Source organism: Oncorhynchus clarkii, chromosome 3, assembly GCF_045791955.1.
Source record: "Oncorhynchus clarkii lewisi isolate Uvic-CL-2024 chromosome 3, UVic_Ocla_1.0, whole genome shotgun sequence".
NCBI lineage: Eukaryota > Metazoa > Chordata > Actinopteri > Salmoniformes > Salmonidae > Oncorhynchus > Oncorhynchus clarkii.
Genome location: NC_092149.1, coordinates 78752596 through 78769100, shown reverse-complemented (window position 1 = coordinate 78769100; position 16505 = coordinate 78752596). Strand labels below are relative to the sequence as shown.

Sequence of the window (16505 nt, the reverse complement as noted above, 5' to 3'; positions counted from 1 at the left end):
GTAGTCTTCCGTTTTCTTCTTCTTCTTTGGGATTTGGTTAGCGGATCTCATCCAAGTTTTAGGTGCATACACCGCCACCTACTGTACTGGAGTGTCAGGCCAGTCATGGTGTGAGGCCAGTCATGAAATGCGGTCCAAACACTTAAAAGACACACCCTACCCCCTCAGCCCTCAAATTAAGTGGACACTTCTGATGACGTGTCATGACGTCTGACAAGTATACACTTGCAGGGCAAGGGGTGAGGGAGGAAGGAATGATTATTATTGGACCACCGTGTTCATCCCGCGCAATTGTGAGTGCATGTCTACTTATATTAAAAATATCATTATTAATATACACCTACTATATGATAGCTAGCAAATTAATTTGCTAACTAATGTTAGCCTGCCTAGCTGGAGCTTCTGAAGGATAATGCTTTATTTCTACAATTTCCAAAAGATAACCAAACAAAAAACATATTTACTTTTTACGAGACGCGTTTGTGCAGTCATGTGCGTTAGTAGCACAATTTCTAACTTAATTTCATTCGTTTTTACTTACACTTGTATGCTGACTTCTCCATTGATGTTGTTTTTAAGTTTTCCCTGACTTTTCTTAGCAGATGTACGAATTGAATTATGGGGAGTTTCAGGTCCTGGAGTGAACATAATTGTACACTCGCAAAGCCGACGAAAAACGGAGGGACTTATGTTGTAAACTTCCCTTGCTTGGCTAATAATTTGGACCACCCTCCAAGATGGCAAGGATGACAAGGATTCCCCCAAGGGCATAAGGTGAGGGTAAGTAGACGAGGGTGTGTCTTTTAAAGGTTTGGACCGCAGCCATGACCTACATACATAAAAGTATCTTCATTAGTCCTGTTCCTCTAAGAAAGTGAAATGTAGCCCTAGACACATTAAAAACTCACTACCCGACTACGTTAGAAAACACCTCCCAACATTTGGGAATGCTAAACCTTCCATGTTTGACGGATGCATAAAAATATGCCCCACCTCCGATAAACTGATATCGCGTCTATATGATGCTTTTCAATCTGTTAGCACACCTTCCACTGATGCCATCAAGGCAAAATGGGAGAAAGAACTAGGGACTGACATCTCTGTGGCAGACTGGGAAGAGAGCTTGGAGTATATCTACACATGCTCCATTAATTCCAGACATCGTCTCATACAATTCAAGGTATTACACAGATTACACTATTCCAAAACTAAACTGCATAGGATATTTCCTGACACATCCCCTACATGTGATAAATGTCAGGCTACACTACTCCACTGCTTTGCCCTATGCTCTAGCTTGCATGGTTATTGGAGTGGAATTTTTGGGATCCTCTCTGAAGTTTTGGAGACTTCAATAGATCCAGACCCGCTTCTGATAATCCTGGGAGTATCTGAGTCCCTAAACGGATTAACCAACCCCCAAAAACAACTAATCTCGTACGGTCTCATCTCGGCAAAAAAACTAATATTGTTGTTTTGGAAGAGGAGGGAAGCGCCCTCTACCAAATTATGGCTCAGTGAATTAGCAAACACTGTACACTTAGAAAGAATTAGATATATTCTGAACAATAAATTATCAACATTTGATCAAATCTGGCAGCCTTTCCTCTCCTACTTGGACGAGTCGGCGCTGTGAATTTGTACTTATTAACGCACTCTCAATTGTAATATTTGAATCTACCTTTGGGCAGCATGTGATGGCCCTGCCACCCGAGCAGTTGGGAGGGGGGGGGGGGGTTTGGGGGAATAAGGGGGGGACATCTTCCCTCTTTCTTTCTGGTTTTGTATGTCGTGTTTTGTATTATTTGTTCTGCACCCAGAACTCTGGGTCTTTTGGGTCTGGGTCTCTGTATGCTCTTTTATGTTTATATAAGAATTGTATACCTGTCTTGTATACCTATACACCATTCTTGTGTGTGTTTAATAAAAATATTTGAAACAGAAAAAAAAAAAAAAAAAAAAAAAAAAAAACTCACTACCCCATTCCACTACTTTGACCCTTTCTGCTCCTGCACCATGCCAATGGCCTGGGAGGACAGGACACCATCACTCAACACCTCCTGTAGCTCTTCTGAAAACAAATGTTGTATATCCAAATACATCTCTGCAGCTGCCATCACAACATCTATTTTCTGTGATTTTACATTCCATTTCTGCAGTGCAGTTGATAAGCATTGTTATGAATGCTAAGAAGATAGAAATCTTCTTAGCATTCAAATCTACTACTCACTGGAATCCTCTCAGGATCGCTCACCCTTGACCCATCCTACTCTACTCTCTTCACTGCCTCAGCATACGACACCCTCTGCACTACTCTGATTCTTGCCATTCAACCTGCCTCTCTCGCACTAAACACTTCCGATCCCCAGCAACATGGGCACCCCTACAGTTAACACACACAACTTTATCCACTGAAACCACACAATCCTCTGTCTCATGCCCTCCTGCACACTTCCCACATCTTGGAATCTCCTTCCTACACACTGCTGCAACATGACCATAAACGTGGCACCTGAAACACTGCAGTGGATTCGGCACAAAAGCTCTAACAGGATAACTGATACATCCTAACATGTCGGGTAGAGACTCTGACTCAAAAGGACTGACAGTGACTCCTCTGTTTCACCACGCTCCCCACTGGGTCTGTGACACACTTCCGTGTTGTTTTCTGAGTGTCAGGAAGAAAATCAACCAGATTTTGAGCCTCTTCTTCTTCTTTCAATTTGTATTGGTGGATCGCAACCAACTACTGTATTGGAATATGAGGCCTTCATCTATTTCTCTTATCTAGCCCCGTGTTTCTGCCTACTGTTCTGGAGAGTGAATTCATTACACTTAGTAATTACTCTTCCATCCAACCATTTCATGCGGATTAATTACCTGACGCATGAAAAAAGTCACGACTGATCTAATGGAAACATGAAATGCTGGTAAATTTTTTATAAATGCCAACGACAATTTGTTCAGTTCGACATGGTGGGATGTTTTTGTGTCGGTAAAATTAATTATGCAAGAAATGGCGGTGGAAACGCATTTATGCTTAAATATTTCTATATGATAACCATCATATTGAAGTAAACTTGGAGTTACACGATGAGATGTTGTGTGGTCCTCCCACTACGACTCGGGAAAGCATTAACTTTATTAGGATACAGACTAAATAAATGCTGATGAACTTCACAGGCTGGTGAATGTGCAAGGTGATGAGCATGATGCTCCGTTCAAATAAATATCGAGGGTCTTATTCTGGTGACGTGATGATCGATGCCTGGCTGCCGTTTGACAAATACAAATAATCTCATAATAGGTAACCTACACGCACTGTATTTGAGAGCTATTGGCTAGAGCGCACGTGCCAAAACCAGAGCACATTTGCTATAAAACACAAGTGTTTGTGACAGTAGAGCTGAAAATGCGCTGGAAATTTTACTTGTATTTTTAATTCGGTACATGGCAATTGAACCAGCAAAAGTTATTTTTATGTGCATTGCGTCATAACGCACAGCTGTCACGTTCGTCGTATGAATCGGACCAAGGCGCAGCTTTGTATGCGTACATTCTTTATTATATTAAGAATGAACACTGAACAAACTGAACCGAATAACACAACGACACATGCCGCTATACAAATGAGTGCTGACAGGCAACTACACATAGACAAGAACCCACAAACACCAAAGGGAAATGGCTACCTAAATATGATCCCCAATCAGAGACAACGATAAACAACTGCCTCTGATTGGGAACCATATCAGGCCACCATAAACATACAAATACCTAGACCTACAAAACCCTACACATACAAAACCCCTAGACAATACAAAACCCCTAGACAATACAAAAACTAGCGTATCCACCCTAGTCACACCCTGAACTAACCAAAATATAAAGAAAACAGATATATCTCAGGTCAGGGCGTGACAACAGCCTTTTATCTGCAAAAAGTATGTTTGATGGAAACACATCGCTGGTGGGAAAATGCGCATATTGTTTTATGCAGATTTTAGAATATTTGCATGACAATCTGTTACGAATTGGATGGAAACCTAACTAGTGATACAAAAGGGAAGGGAAAAGGTAAGAAAAATCCTACACACATTCAAATCTAACCACTATTCCACTACTTGGCCCTACAGTGCCTTCGGGAAGTACTCACACCCCTTGACTTTTTCCACATTTTGTTACAAAGTCAACAATCTATACATTTGTAGAGATTAAATAAAAAATAAAACACTAAAATACAGTTTCTTGATTATGTAAGTATTCAACCCCCTGAGTCAACACATGTTAGAATCACCTTTGGCAGCGATCACAGCTGTGACTCTTTCTGAGTAAGTATCTAAGTGTTTTGCACACCAAACTCTATCAAGTTGGTTGTGGATCATTGCTAGACAGCCATGTTCAAGTCTTGCTATATATTTTCAAGCTGATTTAATAAGTGACAACTATAACTAGGCCACCCAGGAACATTCAATATTGTCTTGGTAAGCAATTCCAGTGTATATTTGGCCTTGTTTAAGGTTATTGTCCTGCTGAAAGGTGAATTTGTCCTCCAGTGTCTGTTAGAAAGCAGACTGAACCAGGGTTTCCTCTAGGATATTTCCATAGTCCTTGCTGATGACAAGCATACCCATAACATGATGCAGCCACCACCATGCTTGAAAATATTAAGTGTGATACTCAGTGATGTGTTTTGATGGATTTGCCCCAAACATTGTGTTTTATTTCTTTGGCACATTTTTTGCAGTATTACTTTAGTGCCTTATTGCAAACAGGATGCATGCTTTGGATTTTTTAAATTCTGTACAATTCTTTTCACTCTGTCGACTAGGTTAGTATTGTAGAGTAACTACAATGTTGTTGATCCATCCTCAGTTTTCTCCTATCCCATTCAACTCTGTAACTGTTTTAAAGTCACCATTGGGCTCATGGTGAAATCCCTGAGGGGTTTCCTTCCTCTCCAGCAACTGAGTTAGGAAGGACGCCTGTATCTTTGTAGAGACTGGGTGTATTGATACACCATCCAAAGTGTAATTAATAACTTCACCATGCTCAAAGGGATATTCAATGTGTTTAAAAAAAAATCATACCCATCTACCAATAGATGGCCTTCTTTGCGAGGCATAGTGCATCTTTAATTAATTTGTAAACAATTCTAAAAACATAATTCTATTTTGACATGGGGTATTGTATGTAGGCCAGTGACACAACATCTAAATTTAATCCATTTTAAAATCAGGCTATAACACAACAAAATGCATAAAAAAAATCAAGGTCTGTGAACACCTTCTGAATTCACTGTATCTGATCCTAGACCAGGCAGCCTGGGAGTGGGGGGGGGGGGGGGGGGGGGGGGTATGCCAGTGCTTCTGTACTACTCAAATCCTGGAAACAGCGACTTGCCTTTCTCTCACTGGCCCCTCCTGATCTCAAACACCATGGGTAACCCTTCAGTTAACACACACAGCTTTCTCCACCGATACTACACATTCCTTTGTCTGATGCCCCCCTGCACACATCTCAGAACCTCCCTCATACACACTGCTGCAACATGACCATAAGCTTGGCATATAACATCTTTATTTATTATAAATGTTTATTAAATTGTTATTAAAATGGTTATTGTTATTATTGTTGTTGCATGGTTGAGAAGGGACCTGCTGTGTATCCCCTGCATACAACTTGAAATGAAAACACTAATGGATTCGGGACAAAATGTCTCACGGGATAACTGACAAATCCTAACGTTGTCAGGTAAAGACACTGCATCCAAATTTAGCAGGACAGACAGTATTTTCTGTGTTTCACGACGCTCTCCGCCGGGTCTGAGTCGCAGCAAACGGCAGGCGTCACAGACACCAGGAATCTTCCATTTCAGTTGGTCCTCCTCAACACTTAACGCCACTCCAGTTATCAATCCTTTCAATGGCACTCTGCTCCGGAGAGCAAAGCAGGTCACATGTCTTGTCCTGAGGTGCGTGGTGCGGAGTGCCCACTCCTTCTGGAAGGAAGAAACACAAAAAGTTACTTTCACCAATTAAACATTCCCCAACCTCTTCTCCACCAACCTTGACACCACATATAGATCAGCCAGAAGGCAAGGATCCGTTCTCTCCAAAACATCTCACTCACACTGGACCAGAATCATCCTTGTCGTCATCGTGACAAGACCCAAACTCAGTGGTCTTCACTGCACCTGCCACCTCAGGTCCTCACTCGTCAGGTTACATTTTCTGAGCTACGAGAGTATGTTTTTTTGGGGAATCTGGGTACCCTGTTCTGGCCAACAGTGAAATTGGCTCAAAACAACGGTGATGTAGGTGAACCAGGTGGAGTAAAAAACAGGAAGAAAATCCAAATCCAAAGTAACAGTATCTGCTGTGAGATGTTGCCCCACACTTCCACCAAGGTATCTGCAAGTTCCCAGACATTTCTGGGGGAATGGCCCTAGCCCTCGCCCTCCGATCCAACAGGTCCCAGGCGTGCTCAATGGGATTGAGATCCGGGCTCTTCGCTTGCCATGGCAGAACACTGGCATTCCTGTCTTGCAGGAAATCACGCACAGAATTACCAGTATGGCTGGTGGCATTATCATGCTGGAGGGTCATGTCAGGAAGGGTACCACATGAAGGAGGAGGATGTCTTCCCTGTAAGACGTGTTATTTCTTACATTAGTACCCCAGGTCATCTTAGGTTTCATTACATACAGTCGAGAAGAACTACTGAATATAAGATCAGCATCAACTCACCATCAGTACGACCAAGAATATGTTTTTCGCGACGCGGATCCTGTGTTCTGCCTTACAAACAGGACAACGGAGTGGATCCTATGCAGCGACCCAAAAAAACGACTCCGAAAGAGAGGGAAACGAGGCGGTCTTCTGGTCAGACTCCGGAGACGGGCACAGCGCGCACCACTCCCTAGCATTCTTCTTGCCAATGTCCAGTCTCTTGACAACAAGGTTGATGAAATCCGAGCAAGGGTAGCATTCCAGAGGGACATCAGAGACTGTAACGTTCTTTGCTTCACGGAAACGTGGCTTACTGGAGAGACGCAATCCGAAGCGGTGCAGCCAACAGGTTTCTCCACGCATCGCGCAGACAGGAAAAAACATCTTTCTGGTAAAAAGAGGGGCGGGGGCGTATGCCTTATGACTAACGTGACATGGTGCGATGAAAGAAACATACAGGAACTCAAATCCTTCTGTTCACCTGATTTAGAATTCCTCACAATCAAATGTAGACCGCATTATCTACCAAGAGAATTCTCTTCGATTATAATCACAGCCGTATATATCCCCCCCCAAGCAGACACATCGATGGCTCTGAACGAACTTTATTTAACTCTCTGCAAACTGGAAACAATTTATCCGGAGGCTGCATTCATTGTAGCTGGGGATTTTAACAAGGCTAATCTGAAAACAAGACTCCCCAAATTTTATCAGCATATCGATTGCGCAACCAGGGGAGGAAAGACCTTGGACCATTGTTACTCTAACTTCCGCGACGCATATAAGGCCCTGCCCCGCCCCCCTTTCGGAAAAGCTGACCACGACTCCATTTTGTTGATCCCTGCCTACAGACAGAAACTAAAACAAGAGGCTCCCACGCTGAGGTCTGTCCAACGCTGGTCCGACCAAGCTGACTCCACACTCCAAGACTGCTTCCATCACGTGGACTGGGAGATGTTTCGTATTGCGTCAGATAACAACATTGACGAATACGCTGATTCGGTGTGCGAGTTCATTAGAACGTGCGTTGAAGATGTCGTTCCCATAGCAACGATTAAAACATTCCCTAACCAGAAACCGTGGATTGATGGCAGCATTCGTGTGAAACTGAAAGCGCGAACCACTGCTTTTAATCAGGGCAAGGTGTCTGGTAACATGACCGAATACAAACAGTGCAGCTATTCCCTCCGCAAGGCTATCAAACAAGCTAAGCGCCAGTACAGAGACAAAGTAGAATCTCAATTCAACGGCTCAGACACAAGAGGCATGTGGCAGGGTCTACAGTCAATCACGGACTACAGGAAGAAACCCAGCCCAGTCACGGACCAGGATGTCTTGCTCCCAGGCAGACTAAATAACTTTTTTGCCCGCTTTGAGGACAATACAGTGCCACTGACACGGCCTGCAACGAAAACATGCGGTCTCTCCTTCACTGCAGCCGAGGTGAGTAAGACATTTAAACGTGTTAACCCTCGCAAGGCTGCAGGCCCAGATGGCATCCCCAGCCGCGCCCTCAGAGCATGCGCAGACCAGCTGGCCGGTGTGTTTACGGACATATTCAATCAATCCCTATACCAGTCTGCTGTTCCCACATGCTTCAAGAGGGCCACCATTGTTCCTGTTCCCAAGAAAGCTAAGGTAACTGAGCTAAATGACTACCGCCCCGTAGCACTCACATCCGTCATCATGAAGTGCTTTGAGAGACTAGTCAAGGACCATATCACCTCCACCCTACCTGACACCCTAGACCCACTCCAATTTGCTTACCGCCCAAATAGGTCCACAGACGATGCAATCTCAACCACACTGCACACTGCCCTAACCCATCTGGACAAGAGGAATACCTATGTGAGAATGCTGTTCATCGACTACAGCTCGGCATTCAACACCATAGTACCCTCCAAGCTCGTCATCAAGCTCGAGACCCTGGGTCTCGACCCCGCCCTGTGCAACTGGGTACTGGACTTCCTGACGGGCCGCCCCCAGGTGGTGAGGGTAGGCAACAACATCTCCTCCCCGCTGATCCTCAACACTGGGGCCCCACAAGGTTGCGTTCTGAGCCCTCTCCTGTACTCCCTGTTCACCCACGACTGCGTGGCCACGCACGCCTCCAACTCAATCATCAAGTTTGCGGACGACACAACAGTGGTAGGCTTGATTACCAACAACGATGAGACGGCCTACAGGGAGGAGGTGAGGGCCCTCGGAGTGTGGTGTCAGGAAAACAACCTCACACTCAACGTCAACAAAACTAAGGAGATGATTGTGGACTTCAGGAAACAGCAGAGGGAACACCCCCCTATCCACATCGATGGAACAGTAGTGGAGAGGGTAGCAAGTTTTAAGTTCCTCGGCATACACATCACAGACAAACTGAATTGGTCCACTCACACAGACAGCATCGTGAAGAAGGCGCAGCAGCGCCTCTTCAACCTCAGGAGGCTGAAGAAATTCGGCTTGTCACCAAAAGCACTCACAAACTTCTACAGATGCACAATCGAGAGCATCCTGGCGGGCTGTATCACCGCCTGGTATGGCAACTGCACCGCCCTCAACCGTAAGGCTCTCCAGAGGGTAGTGAGGTCTGCACAACGCATCACCGGGGGCAAACTACCTGCCCTCCAGGACACCTACACCACCCGATGTCACAGGAAGGCCATAAAGATCATCAAGGACATCAACCACCCGAGCCACTGCCTGTTCACCCCGCTATCATCCAGAAGGCGAGGTCAGTACAGGTGCATCAAAGCTGGGACCGAGAGACTGAAAAACAGCTTCTATCTCAAGGCCATCAGACTGTTAAACAGCCACCACTAACACTGAGTGGCTGCTGCCAACACACTGACACTGACTCAACTCCAGCCACTTTAATAATGGGAATTGATGGGAAATGATGTAAATATATCACTAGCCACTTTAAACAATGCTACCTTATATAAATGTTACTTACCCTACATTATTCATCTCATACGCATACGTATATACTGTACTCTATATCATCGACGGTATCCTTATGTAATACATGTATCACTAGCCACTTTATACTATACTATGCCACTTTGTTTACATACTCATCTCATTTGTACATACTGTACCCGATACCATCTACTGTATCTTGCCTATGCTGCTCTGTACCATCACTCATTCATATATCCTTATGTACATATTCTTTATCCCCTTACACTGTGTACAAGACAGTAGTTTTGGAATTGTTAGTTAGATTACTTGTTATTACTGCATTGTCGGAACTAGAAGCACAAGCATTTCGCTACACTCGCATTAACATCTGCTAACCATGTGTATGTGACAAATAAAATTTGATTTGATTTGATTTGATTTGATTTAATGCACAGCGTTGAGATTGCCTGCAATGACAACAAACTCAGTCCGATGATGCTGTGACACACCGCCCAAGACCATGAAGGACCCTCCACCTCCAAATTGATCCCGCTCCTGAGTACAGGCCTCGGTGTAATGCTCATTCCTTCGACGATAAACGTGAATCCGAACATCACCCCTGGTGAGACAAAACCGCGACTCGTCAGTGAAGAGCACTTTTTGCCAGTCCTGTCTGGTCCAGCGACAGTGGGTTTGTGCCCATAGGCGAGGTTGTTGCCAGTGATGTCTGGTGAGGACCTGCCTTACAACAGGCCTACAAGACCTCAGTCCAACCTCTCTCTGCCTATTGTGGACAGTCTGAGCACTGATGGAGGGATTGTGCGTTCCTGGTGTAACCTGGGCAGTTGTTGGTGCCATCCTGTACCTGTCCCGCAGGTGTGATGTTCGGATGTACCAATCCTGTGCAGGTGTTGTTACACGTGGTCTGCCACTGTGAAGACGATCAGCTGTCCGTCCTGTCTCCCTGTAGCACTGTCTTAGGTGTCTCACAGTACGGACATTGCAATTTATTGCCCTGGCCATGGTGATGTCACCAGGATGTCACCAGGAAAAGTTCCCACACCTTTGCTGAGCAGAGAGGAACCCGAGACAGACAAACTGTGCAGAAAATCATGGGTACAGTAGTAGAGCATGATGGTTAAATGCAAAGGTAATTTTTATTTTACTATCTACATGTGTGTAGATGCTGTCTGACTAGTACACCCTACTAGCTGTCTGACCCTACTGTCTTTGAGTGCATTGATTTAATAAATCTTTATCAATTAATTTAGTTTTTCACTAAATACATCCAGTAAATTAAATGTTCAGTGTTCTAGTGTCCCTGTGTGTCTGCTCCTACTGTCACAATGAGGTGACTGAGCTGCTGGTGAGAAACGGGGCATTGGTCAACGTAGCTGACCTGTGGAATTTCAACCCTCTCTTTGAGGCTGCAGCCAAGGGCATATAGCCAAGAGATCTGCTGATGCTCAAGGTTAGCCTTCCTTCCTGTGCCTTTCATATTAGCTCTTGAAAAAGTATTGTTTGATTGACCGAAGGCAACTAGGTAGCTTTTGTTTCTTGTTCTAGTCAGTACCGTACAATATGTGTAACGGTAACTTTTTTACGTAAAATGCTTTGCATACATTTTAATGCCACATCTATCTATCTCTGTGTATCCCCACCAAGAAGAACTATGATGATGCCATGTCTTTGGACACGGGCATCCAGGTCCTGCTGGAAGGAGATGCTGCCCTCCTAAAGCACGGGGCTGATGACAACAATCAGGCCTCATCTCCCTGCACAACACAGCCTCATACAGAGTTGCTACAACGACAACAATCAGGCCTCATCTCCCTGCACAACACAGCCTCATACAGAGTTGCTACAACGACAACAATCAGGCCTCATCTCCCTGCACAACACAGCCTCATACAGAGTTGCTACAACGACAACAATCAGGCCTCATCTCCCTGCACAAAAAAAAAAAAAAAAAAATCCAGAAAATTACATTGTAGGATTTTTAATGAATTTATTTGCAAATTATGGTGGAAAACTTTTATTGACCAAATACTTATTTATCTCAATACTTTGTTATATACCCTTTGTTGGCAATGACAGAGGTCAAACGTTTTCTGTAAGTCTTCACAAGGTTTTCACACACTGTTGCTGGTATTTTGGCCCATTCCTCCATGCAGATCTCCCCTAGAGCAGTGATGTTTTGGGGCTTTTGCTGGGCAACACAGACTTTCAACTCCCTCCAAAGATTTTCTATGGGGTTGAGATCTGGAGACTGGCTAGGCCACTCCAGGACCTTGAAATGCTTCTTACGAAGCCACTCCTTCGTTGCCTGGGCGGTGTGTTTGGGATCATTGTCATGCTGAAAGACCCAGCTACGTTTCATCTTCAATGCCCTTGCTGATGGAAGGAGGTTTTCACTCAAAATCTCACGATACATGGCCCCATTCATTCTTTCCTTTAAACAGATCAGTCGTCCTGGTCCCTTTACAGAAAAACAGCCCCAAAGCATGATGTTTCCACCCCCATGCTTCACAGTAGGTATGGTGTTCTTTGGATGCAACTCAGCATTCTTTGTCCTCCAAACACGACGAGTTGAGTTTTTACCAAAAAGTAATATTTTGGTTTCATCTGACCATATGACATTCTCCCAATCTTCTTCTGGATCATCCAAATGCTTTCTAGCAAACTTCAGACGGGCCTGGACATGTACTGGCTTAAGCAGGGGGACACGTCTGGCACTGCAGGATTTGAGTCCCTGGCGGCGTAGTGTGTTACTGATGGTAGGCTTTGTTACTTTGGTCCCAGCTCTCTGCAGGTCATTCACTAGGTCCCCCCGTGTGGTTCTGGGATTTTTGCTCACCGTTCTTGTGATCATTTTGACCCCACGGGGTGAGATCTTGCGTGGAGCCCCAGATCGAGGGAGATTATCAGTGGTCTTGTATGTCTTCCATTTCCTAATAATTGCTCTCACAGTTGATTTCTTCAAACCAAGCTGCTTACCTATTGCAGATTCAATCTTCCCAGCCTGGTGCAGGTCTACAATTTTGTTTCTGGTGTCCTTTGACAGCTCTTTGGTCTTGGCCATAGTGGAGTTTGGAGTGTGACTGTTTGAGGTTGTGGACAGGTGTCTTTTATACTGATAACAAGTTCAAACAGGTGCCATTAGAGGTAACGAGTGGAGGACAGAGGAGCCTCTTAAAGAAGAAGTTACAGGTCTGTGAGAGCCAGAAATCTTGCTTGTTTGTAGGTGACCAAATACTTATTTTGCACCATAATTTGCAAATAAATTCATTAAAAAATCCTACAATGTGATTTTCTGGATTTTTTTTTCTAATTTTGTCTGTCATAGTTGAAGTGTACCTATGATGAAAATTAGAGGCCTCTCATATTTTTAAGTGGGAGAACTTGCACAAATGATGGCTGACTAAATACTTTTTTCCCCACTGTATGCTGTGACATTGTAGCCTATGTAACAGCTTGGATGTCAGCAGGCTTTAGAAGACATTGTATGCATTGTTTTTAGTTTACAAAACCTTCCAGAAAACCATCCATCACAAAAAATGGCATCACCTATACTGTGATGAAAGAGAGCTAGGGGAAAGTCTTCATATGTATTAGCGTGGATGTCATCAGTCATGTCCTCCCTCGGGTCTCACTCGCTCCTCTGTCACTCCTCTCCTGTCTCTTCTTTCCTCTGTCACGTCTCTCCTCTACAGCACACGCATATTGTGGACCTCCCGATCAAGTTCAATGCCCGTCTGAACGCCACTGACAAGTAAGCCTTCAACCCTGTACACAAAGCAGTTCATTAGGTAAACATAGTGAGTGTGTTATCTCTCTAGTTGCACAAGTGTTTGACTTACAATGACGTAGTTTAGTCACAATAATTCCCATCCAACATATTTTGACACACATGGCTAGGGAAACCCCTTATCACCCAGTACCTCTCCCTCTGACCATATCCTCCTCCTTCCTCAGGCTGATGTTGATGCAAACGATGCCCCCAGGTGCAGAGAGGAGGGATCACCAGCTCAGCTCATCAGTGTCCAATCTCTGGAGGGGACAACAGACATTGCTTAATCTGCGCTTGATTCGGCCCATGGGCCACACAGCAAAACTGACTAATTCATAAATCCTTTAGCTATTGTATTTGAACATTTTGTGTGTATTTCATAAAGCTTGCAGGTTTTTACAATATTATTTATTTGTAACTATCAGACAAATCTGTAATCGTTTCCTGTAATTATGTCCCTCATGGCTACAATCTTAAAGGACAGTGGACCAGCAGCAATCAGTATGTAGCCTGACACCACTGGAGGTATTGATGGTATTTGTGTAGAACAAGAAAGAAAACAAGTAGTTAGTTAACAGGAACAAGTAGCTCCGACAGCTCCATCCCAACATACCCTGTGGACTCCCATCCCACTCCTGCTGTATGTCCTGCTCGCCCTTCAAGAGGTCCCGCTGAAGCTCACTAGTCTTGTCCTGCGTCAACCCAGGGTGCTGGTGGAGGGAAAATAGACAAAGCAATGTGCTTATCATATTTTTTTCAGGGTTTGTGAGTGTCTTATAGAATCCTGGTGAAGTTGAGAAACCAATAGTACAAAACTCTTATCAAATACTGTGTATATCTATATATTTTTGCTAATTATGTGATACAAGGTGACAGTATTGATTGCTAGACTGATTAATTGGGACACAACTCAAATTATGAGCTTGGTTTGCAAAATGGGCATATCACAACTGCATAAGTTTTTAACATCGTTTTCAGAAACATAATTGCGTCGTGTCAAACAGAATATCATACAATGCACATATAGAGCAAGCTACAGCACTGTCCTGCTTAGTCGCAAATAATTTACTTGCATAGACAAAATGTTGTTTCCAGTGGTTGTGCGCACGGTGCTTTGTGCCTCCATATTTCCCCTCCCCCAGCAATCCAGATCCACGACCCTGCTCTTATCTCGTGCTGGAATGCACGTTCACGCTTGTTGTGCTGCAGTGTTAGTGCCCATGTACTAATTGGTTCCTCAAACCTGAACTAGCACGATGTCAGCACCCACGAATCCGGTATATGCGACCGTCAGTAGATTACATTGAAAAAAAACGTCCGAGCATCTTGGAGGCGGTCTTGTTCTTATTATAACTCAATGGTTTTGAATCTGAATTTAGAGAACTGAACTTAAACTGAATCTCAATGCATATGAGAAGTTGAAAATATGAAACTTTGATCAACTTAAAATTATAGTTTGTAAACTAGATACACAGACAATGAATGCAATATCTACCAGATTGAAACTGAATACATAAATATTGAATTTGAAGTTTCAATTAAATTGAAATTTAATTTTAAAACTGAATACAATTTTCACTCAATTCAGTTTCAAATCATGAAATTCAAGTTCAATTTGTCCATTACAAATTGAAAAATTTTACATTCAAATTCAATATCCTAATAAAAATTATGAAATTCAAATACATGTTGGCACTGAAATCGCTCCATAGTAGAGTTTTGTTGAGTCTGAGAACGAAACGTATTTATTTTAAATAACTTTCTTAGAACGTTCTTTGAATGTTACTGTTTTCTTGGGTTTTTTATGTGGAAAGTTTTCCTAATGTTCTGAAAACATGACTTTAAATAGAACCATGAGGAAACCTGCAGAAACGTTATGATGAAGTACTGAAAGAATTCCCACAGAAGAATGTTGTTTCTGAACGTTCTGAGAACATGACTTTAAATAGAACCATAAGGAAACCTGCAGAAACGTTATGATGAAGTACTGAAAGAATTCCCACAGAAGAATGTTGTTTCTGAACGTTCTGAGAACATGACTTTAAATAGAACCATGAGGAAACCTGCAGAAACGTTATGATGAAGTACTGAAAGAATTCCCACAGAAGAATGTTGTTTCTGAACGTTCTGAGAACATGACTTTAAATAGAACCATGAGGAAACCTGCAGAAACGTTATGATGAAGTACTGAAAGAGTTCCCACAGAAGAATGTTGTTTCTGAACGTTCTGAGAACATGACTTTAAATAGAACCATGAGGAAACCTGCAGAAACATTATGATGAAGTACTGAAAGAATTCCCACAGAAGAATGTTGTTTCTGAACGTTCTGAGAACATGACTTTAATTAGAACCACGAGGAAACTTAAACGTAATGCTGACTTACTGAAATTCCCACAGAAAAATGTTGTTTAATGTTTTCTGGACTATTTGAGTACAATCCCAATGTCAAACCAGTTAGAGAACATTCCAAGAACATTAACTTAAATGTAATCATGTCGAAGATGCTTGGAACTTTTTTAATATTTTCTGTGGAATTGTTAACAAACAATCCCCCATAAAGAAAATAAGAATTAAAAAGATTCAGCCCCTGGTTCGACCGTGATCTTGCAGAGTTACTCCACCTCAAGAATTGCATTTGGCGAAAGGCTCGGCACAAGCATACTCAGGCTAACTGGCTATCGTTCAGGCAAATGAGAAATAAGCACACTCAGGCTATCCGGAAGGCCAAAGTTAGTTACTTTAAGGAGCACTTCTCTCTGTGGGTCTAACCCCAAGAAGTTTTGGAAAATGGATAAAGATCTGGAGAATAAACCCTCCTCCTCACAGCTGCCTATGTCCCTCAATGTTGATGATGTGGTTGTAACTGACGAGAAGCACATGGCTGAGCTCTTTAATCACCACTTCATTAAGTCAGGATTCATATTTGACTCAGCCATGCATCCTTGCCCATCCAACATTTCCTCATCTCTCACCCTTTCTAATGCTACTATCCCCGATGCTTCTCCCTCTTTTTCCCCTGCCCTGCTAAATGTTTCTCCCTGCAGGCAGTCACTGAGTCCGAGGTGCTAAAGGTGCTCCTTAAACT

The 16505-nt window shown here is 43.4% G+C and overlaps 1 long non-coding RNA gene across 2 annotated transcripts; it reads left to right on the top strand.

Annotated features, from left to right (window-relative positions):
• The first annotated feature begins 10672 nt into the window (after positions 1–10672).
• Positions 10673–13744, top strand: LOC139405226 (uncharacterized). 2 transcript variants are annotated; one of them, XR_011633872.1, is made up of 4 exons: positions 10673–11100; positions 11298–11428; positions 13343–13401; positions 13605–13744. It is a non-coding gene; the product is annotated as an uncharacterized lncRNA (long non-coding RNA). The 2 variants fall into 2 exon arrangements; XR_011633871.1 differs by having other exon boundaries at positions 11295–11428.
• The last annotated feature ends 2761 nt before the right edge of the window (positions 13745–16505 follow it).